General features: G+C 36.6%; 1 pseudogene; it reads right to left on the bottom strand.

Annotated features, from left to right (window-relative positions):
• Nucleotides 1-7596: 7596 nt before the first annotated feature.
• LOC100394760 (left-right determination factor 2 pseudogene) lies at nucleotides 7597-13055 on the bottom strand (annotated as a pseudogene).
• Between the last annotated feature and the right edge of the window lie 173 nt (nucleotides 13056-13228).

Raw genomic sequence — 13228 nt, forward strand, 5'->3', positions numbered from 1 at the left:
TTTCTCAATTTCTCTCTTAACTCTATTTCTCCCTCCAATTTTTGTTCTCTTTTCCCTTCCAGTCAGCCAGAAACCATCTTCCCCAAATTCAGTTACTTCTTAAACATAAACTGCTCTCAGAATAGAAAAATTCCTTGAGGCTGATTTTAAAATATGGTCTCTCTTTGAATTGACAGTCATAGTCAAAGACTTTTCAAAATCCATATAGGATTGAAAAAAACTGCAGGGAAATTTAGAATTGTTGTAGGAATGTGTAATTCAGGGGTCGCAAGTTTATATCAATTAGATCATACTATTGTAACAGCATTAGATGCAGATGATTGAATGAAAAAGACAGAATGGGAAAATCTCGAGGGTATCTTAAAACACCTCAAATTTTATAGGAAACCAAAGTGATTTGCAGGGATTTACAGATGTTAGACAAAGTCTTTGGAGGTTGTCTCTAAAATCTTGCCAATGAAAATGAACAGATTCTAACCCAGCTCTACAAGCAAAGGAAGATGAGTTCAGAAACTTAAAGAGATGGACTCTTAAGCACTCTTAGCATTCAAGAGCATTCCTCAAACAGGTGTAATTTGAGGTCTCTATTTTTTATAAATGGCCTTAAGACTGAAACAAAGGATTTGATATATAAGCAAAAACTAGAATGGAAAATAGTTCCACTGTCTTATATCCAGTATCTGAATATTTTGAAAAAAAAATCTTTTAATAGAAATAAAATCAGGATTAAAATAAATTGATGGCATTAATTTATTTATATAAATTAATAAATTACAACTAGATGCTTCTATCTCAGTCATTAAACCCTGCAGGAGGGAGTTTCATGACAAACATATTTAAAAAGATAGGTAAAGTAAAACAGGTAGATACATTCAGTATTTTAAAATTTATTTTTAAATTAAATTTTATTTATTTAATTTTATTTTGTTAGAGATAGGGTCTCACTCTGAAACCCAGGCTGGAGTGCAGTGGTGCAATCATAGCTCATTGCAGCCTCCAACTGCTGGGCTAAAGTGATCCTCCCACCTCCGTCTCCAGAGTAGCTATACCCTCACTCTTACAAGAAAGAGTTTCTTTACATATTAAAGGAGAGCCTTAAAATTTTTTTATTGATATGGGTGTATGGTAAGTGGAATAATGTTCCCCTAAAGATGTCCACACCTTAATCCCTGGAACTTGTGTTATCTTACATGGTAAAGAGGGACTTCACAGATTATGTGGTAAAGACTTTGAGATGTAGAGATTATCCTGGATTATCTCGGTGAGTTTGACATAATCCCATAAACTTTATAAACAGAACTTTCTCTGGCTAGAAACAGAGGAGAGATAACACAGAAAAGAAGTTCAGAGAAATTTGAAGGTTGAAGACTCAGCCTTACTTACTGGCTTTGATGATAGAAGAAGGGAGTCACAAGCCAAGAAGTACTGGTGGTTTCTGAAAGCTTAAGAATGACCTAAAGCTCACAGCCAGCAAGAAAATGGTAGCCACACTCTTACAACCATGTAGAACTGAATTCTAAAAACAGCCTGCATGAGCCTGGAAGCAGATTTACCTCCAGAACTTCCAGTAAAGAATATAACTCTGCCAACTGGTTGATTTTAACCTTATGAAATTGAGAGCACATAAGCAGCTGGGTTGCACTGTGCCCGCTTCTAACAAAACTGTGAGATAATAAATGGGTGCTATTTTAAGCCTTTAAGTAGCAACAGAAAGTGTAAACAGGGTACTAAATATCAACCTTAAACCCTACTGCTGGCATACAGCCCTTCTGTCAGAGTCAGCAAACTACTGACTAGGTACATATCTTGATAACCTTCAGACGTTTCCCACATCCTAGCTCGTAGCTGTTATTCTTGGACCTTTAACCAAGGAACGTACTTTCCTCTTTCATGACAAAACCCTTACTAACTTGATAGGGATGAATTTACTGTATAAATGAAACTGCAGATTAGAGGTTCTTCCCAAGGTTTCCTCCCAGAAATCCCTGATGACTTGGCTATTTCCTCTGTTAGTAACAAGGTTATAGCTAATTTGAATATGGGTTCAATTCTTTCTAATCAAGCTCAAATAGAAAATATTGATGAGATAAGTTTAAAAAAAGAAAGGACTCATCATACTCTCTAGCAGTTCTTGCAGTATCCTCTCCTCTCAGTAAAAAATCTTTGTCAGTGGGGCATATAGGTCATTGAAGACCTCAGGTTCAGAAATAGAATAGAGATTCTCCACTTCCCTGTTGTACCAACCCCAAATGCTATTTTGCCTTTGGTGCTTCCTGATCCTACATATTTTATAATTGTGCATTATGTTTCACTTTCTTTCTTAAGTGAAGATGGTCAACACTTGTTTGTTTTTTTTTCCTAAGAAAATTAGCACTACAGCTAGACTGTTATTCCCAAGAAGTTTAAGGAAGCACTTTTAAGCTTTTAAAAGTCCTCAGCCAGAACATCAACATTAAACTTTTCTGAGTCTACTCCTACCTTATATATGAATGATTTTTATTATATTTTAAAGATGAGGCAAGATCTAAGATGGATTTCATCTATCTACTTACTGTTTGAGCCTAAGAAGCGCATAGGTTTCCAAACAAGAGTTTCACTTTTGTCAAAATAATGTCGTCCAGTCCCAGGGCATGACTTACTTCAATGAGATAAATTCTCTATTCATGATAGACCACAAGCAGTTTAAAAGTTTCCCAGGTCAGTAGTTAAGAAACAAATAAAAGGATTCCTGAATTTGCTACTGCTAGCAATGTGTTTCCAACTTTTTCTGAAATTGCCAGACCTCTATATGACTAAAGTAAGCCCTAAGTAACTGGATCTAAACATGAGCAGACTTTTTTTTAGGATTAACTCTCAAATGACTTCCCACCCTGGAATACCCAATTTTCATAAACCTTTATATTTATTTATACATAAATGATATGGATAAGCCCCTGGTGTTCTGATTCAACCTCACAGAAAATATCAAACCAATAGTCTCTTTCCTGACACAGTGGCAAAAGCCTATTCACTGAATCTAAGGACAGTTGCTACAGCTAAAATAATAGAGGCTTCTACCAACTTGGTTTTGGGTCTTCCTTATAAATGATAGTTCACCATTCTGTATAATCTTTTCTGATCACTGAAAACAGACAACATTTACCAGCTTGTAAGCTTATGTCTTATGAAATCCTTCTATTTTCTCCCTCACAAATTTCACTAATTGTTGAAATACTTCAAATCTTGCTCTTCTCTATTTACCTGAAAAAAGAAAATGCAATGACTCTCTAACCTCTGTTTGCTAACTATACATGTTCTGAATAGATTTATTATAACTTCCTTTAGAAAGTTTAGACTTACTCTTGTATGTTGATGGGTCATATCTTAAGGCAAGTTATTCTGTAATATCTCTGCCAATGGCAAAATTTGCTCAAATGGCAGAATTATGTGCAATCACCTGGGCTTGTGATTAGTTAAAGATAGGAGGTTAACATAAACATTAAGAGAAGATATGTGGATATGGTTTTGGATTGTCCATAACTTTGTAATGCTTTGAAGGCAAAGAAGGTTCTTGATTTCAGAAGGAATCTTGATTAATAATAATTAACACGGCCGGGCATGGTGGCTCAAGCCTGTAATCCCAGCACTTTGGGAGGCCGAGGTGGGTGGATCACGAGGTCAAGAGATCAAGGCCATCCTGGTCGGCATGCTGAAACCCCATCTCTACTGAAAATACAAAAAATTAGCTGGGCATGGTGGCGCATGCCTGTAATCACAGCTACTCAGGAGGCTGAGGCAGGAGAATTGCCTGAACCTGGGAGATGGAGGTTGTAGTGAGCTGAGATTGCACCATTGCACTCCAGCCTGGGTAACAAGAGCGAAACTCCGTCTCAAAAAAAAAAAAATAAAAATAAAAATAATTAACACAGTAAAGAACTTTTGAGTGTTCTAATAGTTTCTAAGGAGGTAGCTATTAGGTTCATGCAAAAGTAGTTGCGGTTTTTGCCATTACTTTCCATGGCAAAAACCACAACTACTTTTGTACCAAGCTAATATATTGAAAGTAAAAACTTATTCAAAAGTGGGTAACATGGAAGCTTAAGGGAAAGGCCTGGGTGATCATTATGTCAGACAAGCAGGATTCTGAAGCTCCCTAACCCTCCTGAGATTCAATGTTTGGAGAGGTCCAAAGTCAAATATTGGCTGCAGAGTTAGGAGAAATATGGCTATACATTTTCTGAGGATATCTTGATAATCTTAGGATAGCTGACTCATAGCACCAGAGGACTTAAAGTGGAACCTTGGAAAAATTTTACAGGAAATTATCCACAATAGCAAGGATAAATTGGCTACTGCACTTAACATTAATGAGGCAAGTTTACTAAATTGCTGAGGATATGTTCAGGTTTTATCTGTCACTAGGATAAGGTTAATAAAAATATAAAGGTGGGTCATGGACAAAGACCGAAACTGCATAATCCCTTTGTATATCTCTAACTGGATGTCATAAAACTATCCTACTTGATCATTTAATATGTCTGGCTCATCCAGATAGTTCTCAGGATTTCCAACCCATTTTCTTGCTGGAGAGCTAGGCTCTAATTGTGCTTTTAAAATTACTTAATTTTGTATACCCAACCTGGGGAACTCCTAAAGAAATCCAGCCTATCTCAGTAACAAAAGTACCCATTTTACTGGGACTATCATTTAAAAGCTTTGAAAATCCCTGCCACTTACTCAAAAACTTTACTGTCAACAAAGTTCCAATCTCCATGAAAGGAAGAAAGAATGAACAAAGCTCTAAAACTCCAATTAGCAAAATTCTCAGAAGCTCCCAAACTTCTAAGGCCTGGGATATTGTCATTGAGATCAAATCCTTCTAAGATTCATTGACTCCTCTGGTGTGAGTTAGTAAAAAGTTGATCCATGTTTCATCAAATATCATCTGCAGTTCTGGACTCTACCTATTAAAAGCAGACATGGCCAAATAGTACAGGTATTTTATAGATCATATCCAGTTTCCTTATCAACAAGTTTGACCAGCCTTTTCTCACATCCTTCTAAGCAATCCTTGAGTGATCTAAAACCTTTTGGAAAGAACCCCATTGGAAGGACACAGGGCAAAGGTCATACAGGAGCACTACATTAGAATGGGGGTTCACTACTAGGACAATAGTAAAATTCCATGGAGTTGGTCCCTGGATTGATGTTTCTCATAAACTTTGCCTGAGTCACTGGAAGATAGCCCTTACCAGAGACCTTAAGCTGAGAATTCTTGAGATCCCTCCAGAAACAGTCAATTTTCAGAAGGAGATAACTTCCATTAGAGATCTTTGAACTAAAGATGACAAAATATTACATAAGTTACAGCCAGCTTCTCCTGAGGATCCACAGGAAAAGACTATGGATTATCATGCTTCATACTGCATTATTTTGCTCTTAATTTTCCTAGATATTTTGTTTCCTTGTTTGCTTTTTGCTTAAGGTTATCTTTACATTACCAATAAGGCCCCTATTCTTAATTTTACTATTCATGTGTCTAGTCACTCCAAGGTACGAGCTCTATACCTGACTGCAATTTACTAGTTAGCTAAAGCACATGTTTAAAGTAACAGAAAGCCCACTTTCCATAAGCAGCCTCCCAGCTTTCCTTGGTACTAAATCCTTATAATGAATTCTTTGTTTTCCTGGAGAACTATATTCAACTATTAGCTAACTTTGTAGATTAAAAAAAAATAAAACAAAACAAAGCAGTTTTACAATAGGCCAGACAACAGGAAATCTAGAACTCCATATCACATTGTTATTTAAAAAGAAGCTTTCCGTTTCCACAGAAGCAACAAGTAGAGATCCTCTGTTGAAGATGGATGGCTTTTGAAACTGAGCTTACACAGAAATAGAATTTAAAGCAGACTAGGGTACAGATGATATATATTTAGAGGTTAATACTTTCAAAGATCTTCCAAGTAAACACACTGTTTTTTCTTTTGCTTTTGCTCTACTGAAGGATCTCCATGCTGAAAACTTCACTGCCTGGTCCTAGACCGTTCCTGACAAATGATGCTAAAATATTACAACATTATTTGTCAATCCTTTGGTGTTAGATTGTCCAAGAATAGATCATTGACTGGCTTCCAATGACTGGTGCTGCGTATATGTACAAGAACCTAAGGGTTTCTTCCTGTCAACTGGACAGAAATTTGTTATATTAATAATCTGATTCCTATTTTCAAGATATTCTCTGAAACATCCAGGGTCCATTTTGGCCTATCAGTTTGCTCTTTCAGAAAAAAAAAATCACCATATGCTTTAAAAATAGGCCTGAAAAGCAGAAATAATCCTGAATACTATGGTTCCTAGAAGAGCAGCAGGGCAGAAAGTGCCACCAATGGAAGTGCCACTTGAGACATTCATGAAATTGAACTGGTACTCATTTTGAACAGATATAATATTGGCCTCTTGAGAGTGAGTGGATGCTATTTTGGGGAAGGATTGTTAGGCTTACACCTCTGCAGATCTCTTTGTTGTCCTTACTCTTACTAATCTTATATTTGAGAAGTGAACAAACCATAAGTTATATAAATCTATATCTAGCACTGTGGGCTCTTTGGATTGGGGCTAAGATCTATTTTCTCAAATTTGGGTACTCTGGACTGAAAGTGAACAGCAAACTGTAATCACAGTCCTTCTCTTGTATTAATCTGGTTATAGTGTTAAAAGGTGTGATCTCTTTCATTTTGAATATTATATTTGTTATTTCAGAGTGAAACATTACTCTTTATTTATTCTGAGTATCTACATTCAATGACTTTGGCTAAATTAACAAAACACACACACACACACACACACACACACACAAATACATGTGGTTTGTGGTGACAAGTTCTCTGAGATAGTGGGAAAAATGACCTAAATATGCACAGGCAAGACTCTGCCTCCGGAGGGGCGTGCAGGGGTAGGTAGGGGCTGTCTAATCCCAGGGCAATAAAGTCTTAGAGCTGAAGCCTATCTTCTCTTTTTAATAGGAAATGATGACCCAAAGCCTCTGTGTTTGTCTGATGTCCTAGCTTGTGGTCCTGTCAAATCCAGAAACCAGGTATCCCAATTCCCTGTCCACTGCTGTCAGCCTGAGGCTCTTCATCCTTCCTCCTAGCACCCTCTCAGGGGAACAGAGACCTAGGTATGTTCACTGAAGTCCAGAATAGGTCACTATTTGGGGGAAATAAAGATTTCAGGTTTTAATTCCTCATATAATGGAGCAAATCAGTTCTATTTCCCCAGTTCTAATCATAGAGTATCGTTCCAGATTCAGTCAAGAATTTGCTGGAGAACAGAAACTCCCAGCTGACAATCTGTGCATTGCTCAGCTGTATCTTCTCATTAGCAGGCCAGCATTTTCTATTAGAGCTCAGCATCTGCATTATTCACTCACATAAATGCTTAGGATGGGTGATGGATGGGAAAGACAGGAAATGGAAGGACACAGGGCAAAGGTCATACAGGAGCACTAAGTTGGAATGGAGGTAATTTGCCAAGTATAAAATTAAGACCTACATTAAGACCACTTCTATGCAGATGTTCAGTTAGAGGGCTCAATGACTACACCAGGTGCCTATACTAGAGCTTCCTTGGCACAAGATCCCCATCCAAGGCACAGCTGCACTTCTGCACCCTCATGTTGGGCAGGCTGACCACCTGGGGCCTGGTCCTTCCTCCCTCCTTAATGTGGATGATCATGGGCAGCAAGGCAGTCTTCGAAACCATGCATTGTCCTGGCCCCAGAAACAGACACTTGAAGGTCAGGGCCTCTCAGAGCTGCTGGCAGGTGCCCACACACTCATAAGCCAGGAAGCCTGGGGGCTCCAGCACCCAGATCTCAGCCCACTTCATCCCCTGCAGGTCAATGTACATCTCCTGGTGGCAGCAGTGGCAGCCCTCGGTCACTGGTGCTTCAGGGTCAGAGTCGCTCTGAGCTGCATAGTCCCTGAGGTTCAGGGTGTGCAGCTCCAGCTGGGGTTCCCCACTCCCTTTGGTGCCCCCTGTGAGCCCAAGTGGAGCAGCTGTGGGCACCAGATGACAGCAGGCCCAGATATTCCCTCTGTGCTGACACCTGTAGCAGCAATGCCTCAGACTCCAAATCTTCACCAATACCCTGCTATTGTCACTTCCCTTCCAGGATGCTACCGAAACTGTCTCATGATTTTTCTCTGCCTTCATATGGTATGAATACCACAGGTTTATCATATCCACAAGATACAAAAAACATATATATACACACACACATACACATGTATATACATGTATGTGTACATGTGTATGTGTGTATATATATTTTTATATATAATATATGTAAATTATATATAAATATATGTAAATTTGTGTATATATATTTCTTTACACAAGTATTCACACAAATTATATATATACACAAACACACATATGCACACATGCACAAATTTAGTGAGCCATTATTTGATGAAAGTTTGCTTTTGAACATCAAAGTTTTTGACACTTGTCACTTGTGCCATCCTTAAGTTGAACAATAATGTTCTAAGTTAGTGTTTCTAGAAACCCACTTCATATCATCAATCTACCAAAATCTAGCACAGAAACACATTCGATAATATCTTAATTGTACATTTTTAAATTACTTAGTATTATTGGATTGCTTGTAACACAAAGGATAAATGCTTGAGGGGATGGTACCCCATTCTCCATGATGTGTTTGTTTCACATTGCATGCCTGTGTCAAAACATCCCATTTACCCCATAAATATATACACCTAGTATGTACCCACAAGAATTAAAAACAAAATTTTTAAAGATTTAAAAAACACACTTAAAAATATAAAGTCCTTATAACATCTAGCAAGATTATATGAAATCCACAAACCCAAATATAATATAAAGCTATATTAAAAATATTCCCTCTTGGGGTTTATATTTACCATTACAATGTACATTTTAAATGTTCAATTTGAGTATTATGTTTTTAATTAGAAAATTTTCACAATTTTGGGGTAGAGTGGTAGCTTTTAACATTTTAGATGTTTTAGATGCTTATCTGAACATAATACTTTTTAGATGCTTATCTGAACACGATGTTGCTACCACTCAGTTACCTAGATTTATATCTTGAGAACTATAGTCATTATTTAATTTTTTTATTATTTGGCTAAGAATTGATTTAGTGTGTATCATGGGTCCTCATGGCACTATGCATTGTGGACACAAAGCAAGTAAGACTTGGTTTCTACCCTCAATCAGCTTATACTCCATGGAGAAAAGAAACTCAGTAATTAACACTGTTTGAAGTGTGTTGAGTGCTAAGATGGAGCTACTTATGAGGCTCTATAACATACATGATGAATTTATCCAGTCTGAGACGCAAGAAACTCTCCCCAAATAAGATGAAATGAGGAGTGAGTTCTGAAAGATTAGTAGTAATTACACAAGAGTTCAAGAATTTAGCTACACAGAGCTTCTCAAGGCTTAAAGTACATATGAAGTACCTAGGAATTTTGTTAAAATGCAGCTTTTTAGTTAGTAAGCATGAGGCAAGGACTAAGACTCCGACTTCCAACAAACCCTCAGATGATGTCAGCAATTCTGGTCTAGGAAACACTTTAAATAGCAAGAAGCTGGAGGGAGGTTTCTTAAGATAATTTTCCATAAAACATCAATTCTTGAAATTTCCCAGCAGCCAGTTTTTAGTATTTATCCTTTTTTATATTGGAGTATATCTTATTTATAATAAAGCACACAAATATTAAGTGCAATGAATTTTTGTGCAGACCCCCTCCCCCCCACCACACAGAAGGAGAGACAGAGACAGACAGAGAGAGAGAGAGAGAGAGAGAGAGAGAGAGAGAGAGAGACATCCCAATTTACCCACTATCTAGATAAAGATAAAGAACATTTTCAGCATGTTGTATCAGTTTCCTAAGGTCCCCAAACAGTTAATAATTCCACAAATGTAAACACTATTTTGTTCTCTATCAAAATAGATTAGTTTTACCTGTTTTAAACTTCACATAGATAGATGTGCACAGTATACATTATTTTGTGTTTGATGTTTACTCAACACATCTGTGAGATTCATCAATGCGGTGTTCAATGGTAGCCTACACTTATTCACTGCTGTGCAAAAGCAAATTAGTATTGACTATATATTTCATATACTAAAATACATTCCTACTTAATATACTACAATGTTTATCCATTCCCTTCTTGATGGACATTTGATTGATGCCAATATCAAGTTATTAGGAATAAAGCTTCCATGAACACCCCTGTGTTTATCTTTTTGTAGACATGAGTGCTCATTTCTGCTGCAGTAGTTCAGTTGCCAAATCATAGAGTAAGCACACATTTAGCTATGTAAACACTGACAGAAAATTCTCCAAAATGGTTGTACATTTTATATTCCCACCAGAAATGGATAAACCTTCTAGTTATTCCACATCTGAGCCAACAGTTGATATTGTTCTTTCTTTTGTTTTTAGCCAAGTTGAAGGGCAGATATTATTCCATCTTAATTTTAATTCGAACTTTTCTGATTACTATTAATATTGAGCTTTTTAAATATGTTTATGCAAACCTGTATCAATACAAACTACAGAGAAAAATCTGTAAGAAAAAACTAATAATGATCAATCAAAAGCCATTTTCAACAAAAAATACATTCAAATAATACCAAATCAGAGAAAAAGGAATAGCAGCAAGTGAATGCTATAATTGACTAAAGGTTATGCTGATGATACACTAATAATAACATTATTCTACTGGAAAATTTCAAAAATCTCAACTATCTGAAGGGATGTGCCACTAATAATTTTATAACATTGTCAAGCCAGGCATCTTAACAAAAAGATGCATGAAGGCCTTTAGAAAATATTTCTAACAGGGTAATCTTGATTTGTGACTAGAAAATATTAATAAGCCTTAATAACTCGATAGGCTTCAAAATAGTGAAGAGATTCTTCATGTCAGTCCTTAGAAGATGCTGATCTAAGGTTTGGCTCCCAAAAGGAAAACCACTGGGATATTTTCTCAAAGGACATATTTATTAATGTGCTTTCAATATCTATACAAATACTCCCTTTGGAAAAAAACTCAAGTTATCCAATAATAATATATGTTTAGAATGTATTAGCTATTTATACCCCAAATACACTATTAAGAATGACACAGTTTTATATTCAAGGGGTTTATTCAAAACATGGTACAAAGAAAATAATAATAAGTATACTCTCAGCTACCATGCACTAGTTCTTACTGTCTAACAGATCCTGAGAATTCTTGTTCAATGAGAAATACACAAGAATGTACCTGCCTACCTGTTATTCTCTTGAGAGGCTAGTTTTTCTGAAAGCTATGAAAGTATTAACAATACATTTGACTAAGAAATTTTTTTACTCATTGAATTATTTCCTTAATAGTCCTGTAAGCCTCATAACTTGTCATTTAACAAAGACAGGGATATTATTTTACATTTGCTTTAAAATTGCTAAAATTGAGTCAAATGAAAATTTTACTTAAAAGAAAAATAAGCTCAACAAGCTTTTAAATAAGCCATATTGAAGTACCCAAAAGTTTCTTGATGAGCTTCAAGAGAGTTGTCTAAAGTGAATTGCAATACTTTCAGGAGCAAGAAATAGACCCATGTGAGCCAAACCCCTAGTTTTAGGGTCCTCACTGGCTAGTGTTCCTAAAGCCAAATGTAAATATCAAATCAAAATCCATTTTCATTATCCCCAAGATAATCCCTGACAACAGCCTAGCATTACTATCTGTTGCTCGCTGAAGACTCAATGTCTCCCAATGAATAGTGTGTTTAAATTAGCTATTTATGATCAGAACATAAACTTTGGATCTAACCCATTTTGTAAAATTGTAGGTACTAGAGAAAGACAATGTAGGTTTGGATGAAACTGGGCTACGTGACAAGGTGCCCTATGGTTCTCTAGACAAAAGACATAAGGGAATTTTGTTTTGTTATACTTATGCAGTCTGAAATATCTTTAGAAAATCCTTCTTTCTGGCATCAGCAGATGTCCGGCTGGTCATGATTGGCTCCACAGGAGCTGCTGGAAGCAGGAAAACCTTTCCAATAACTTAGCTCCTTCAACTTTCCCAGTCCTGTGGGGATGTAGCCCTGGGTATCATGCTGATGATGGACATAGAGAATCTCAGGAAAATAAGTCAAAAAAAGAGTTCAGATATTTGGATTCTAGCCTGGAAGATGCAGGCAGAAAATGAGAGAGCACAAAATGTGGGCTCTATATGTGTCACATCAACTTCCTCTGCACAATGAGGCATAAGAGAGAGCAGTGACAACCTCATAAAGACGTGTATCCAATAGCCCTGGATATTATGCACTGCATACGAAATATTGGCTTGTTTGACAAAGAGGATAATCTTATCAAGGAAACCCAGAAAAAGCCAGTTGCATAGTAAAAGAAGACTAAGACTGGGACAGCAGAAACCATCTAAAGAGTAATAAAGTATTATTCATTTTTCGTTTTAACTACACAGAAGTAAATTTACAATGCAGTTTTTGAATTGAAGCTTCAGGGTGCCTCACCAGGTGAGTGCTGAGAATTTTGGGGAGTAATTGTGAATTTTATGTGGACAGAAAAGGCCAGATACCATTAGAAAGGATTTCTCTATTGGTATTTCCAGTTAATGGCCCAAGAGATCACCGAAGAAAAGGACTTGAATTTGTAGTACTTTGTGATTTATTTCCTTATTCTAAATGAATATCCATTTTTGTAACCGACTTTTGTCTCCACAGCTTTGTATTTCTTTGTAGATAATCTTCTATTATTGTGTAAGCTTCAAATGCAACAAAACTTGGATCCGTTTTTAATTTTGTGTCTTGCTCATAATTTCATACAGGCAAACTCTTTCCTGAGGTTTTAAACACATACATCCTGTGAACATATAGTCCATGAAACATCTGTAATATTTGCTCATCGTGTTAGAGTGATTACCTTAGAAAGACCCCTTTCAAAGACAAGGTCATTAATCAGAAGAGGTTCTCCAACATGAGATAACCTTTGAATAGTTCTCATCGCACAAATGCTGTTAATCAGTCTTTTTCCGATACATAGCTATTGAGAAATAAAAAAGAACCTGTTCCTTGTGTATATTATATGGGAGACACAACACTCATAGGCAGCAGCTGGGGCCATCCAAGTCATTGACATTTGACCTAAACGAAGACTTTGGGTGGATGTGGAATTCA

Source organism: Callithrix jacchus, chromosome 11 (genome assembly GCF_049354715.1).
Source record: "Callithrix jacchus isolate 240 chromosome 11, calJac240_pri, whole genome shotgun sequence".
Classification (NCBI taxonomy): domain Eukaryota; kingdom Metazoa; phylum Chordata; class Mammalia; order Primates; family Cebidae; genus Callithrix; species Callithrix jacchus.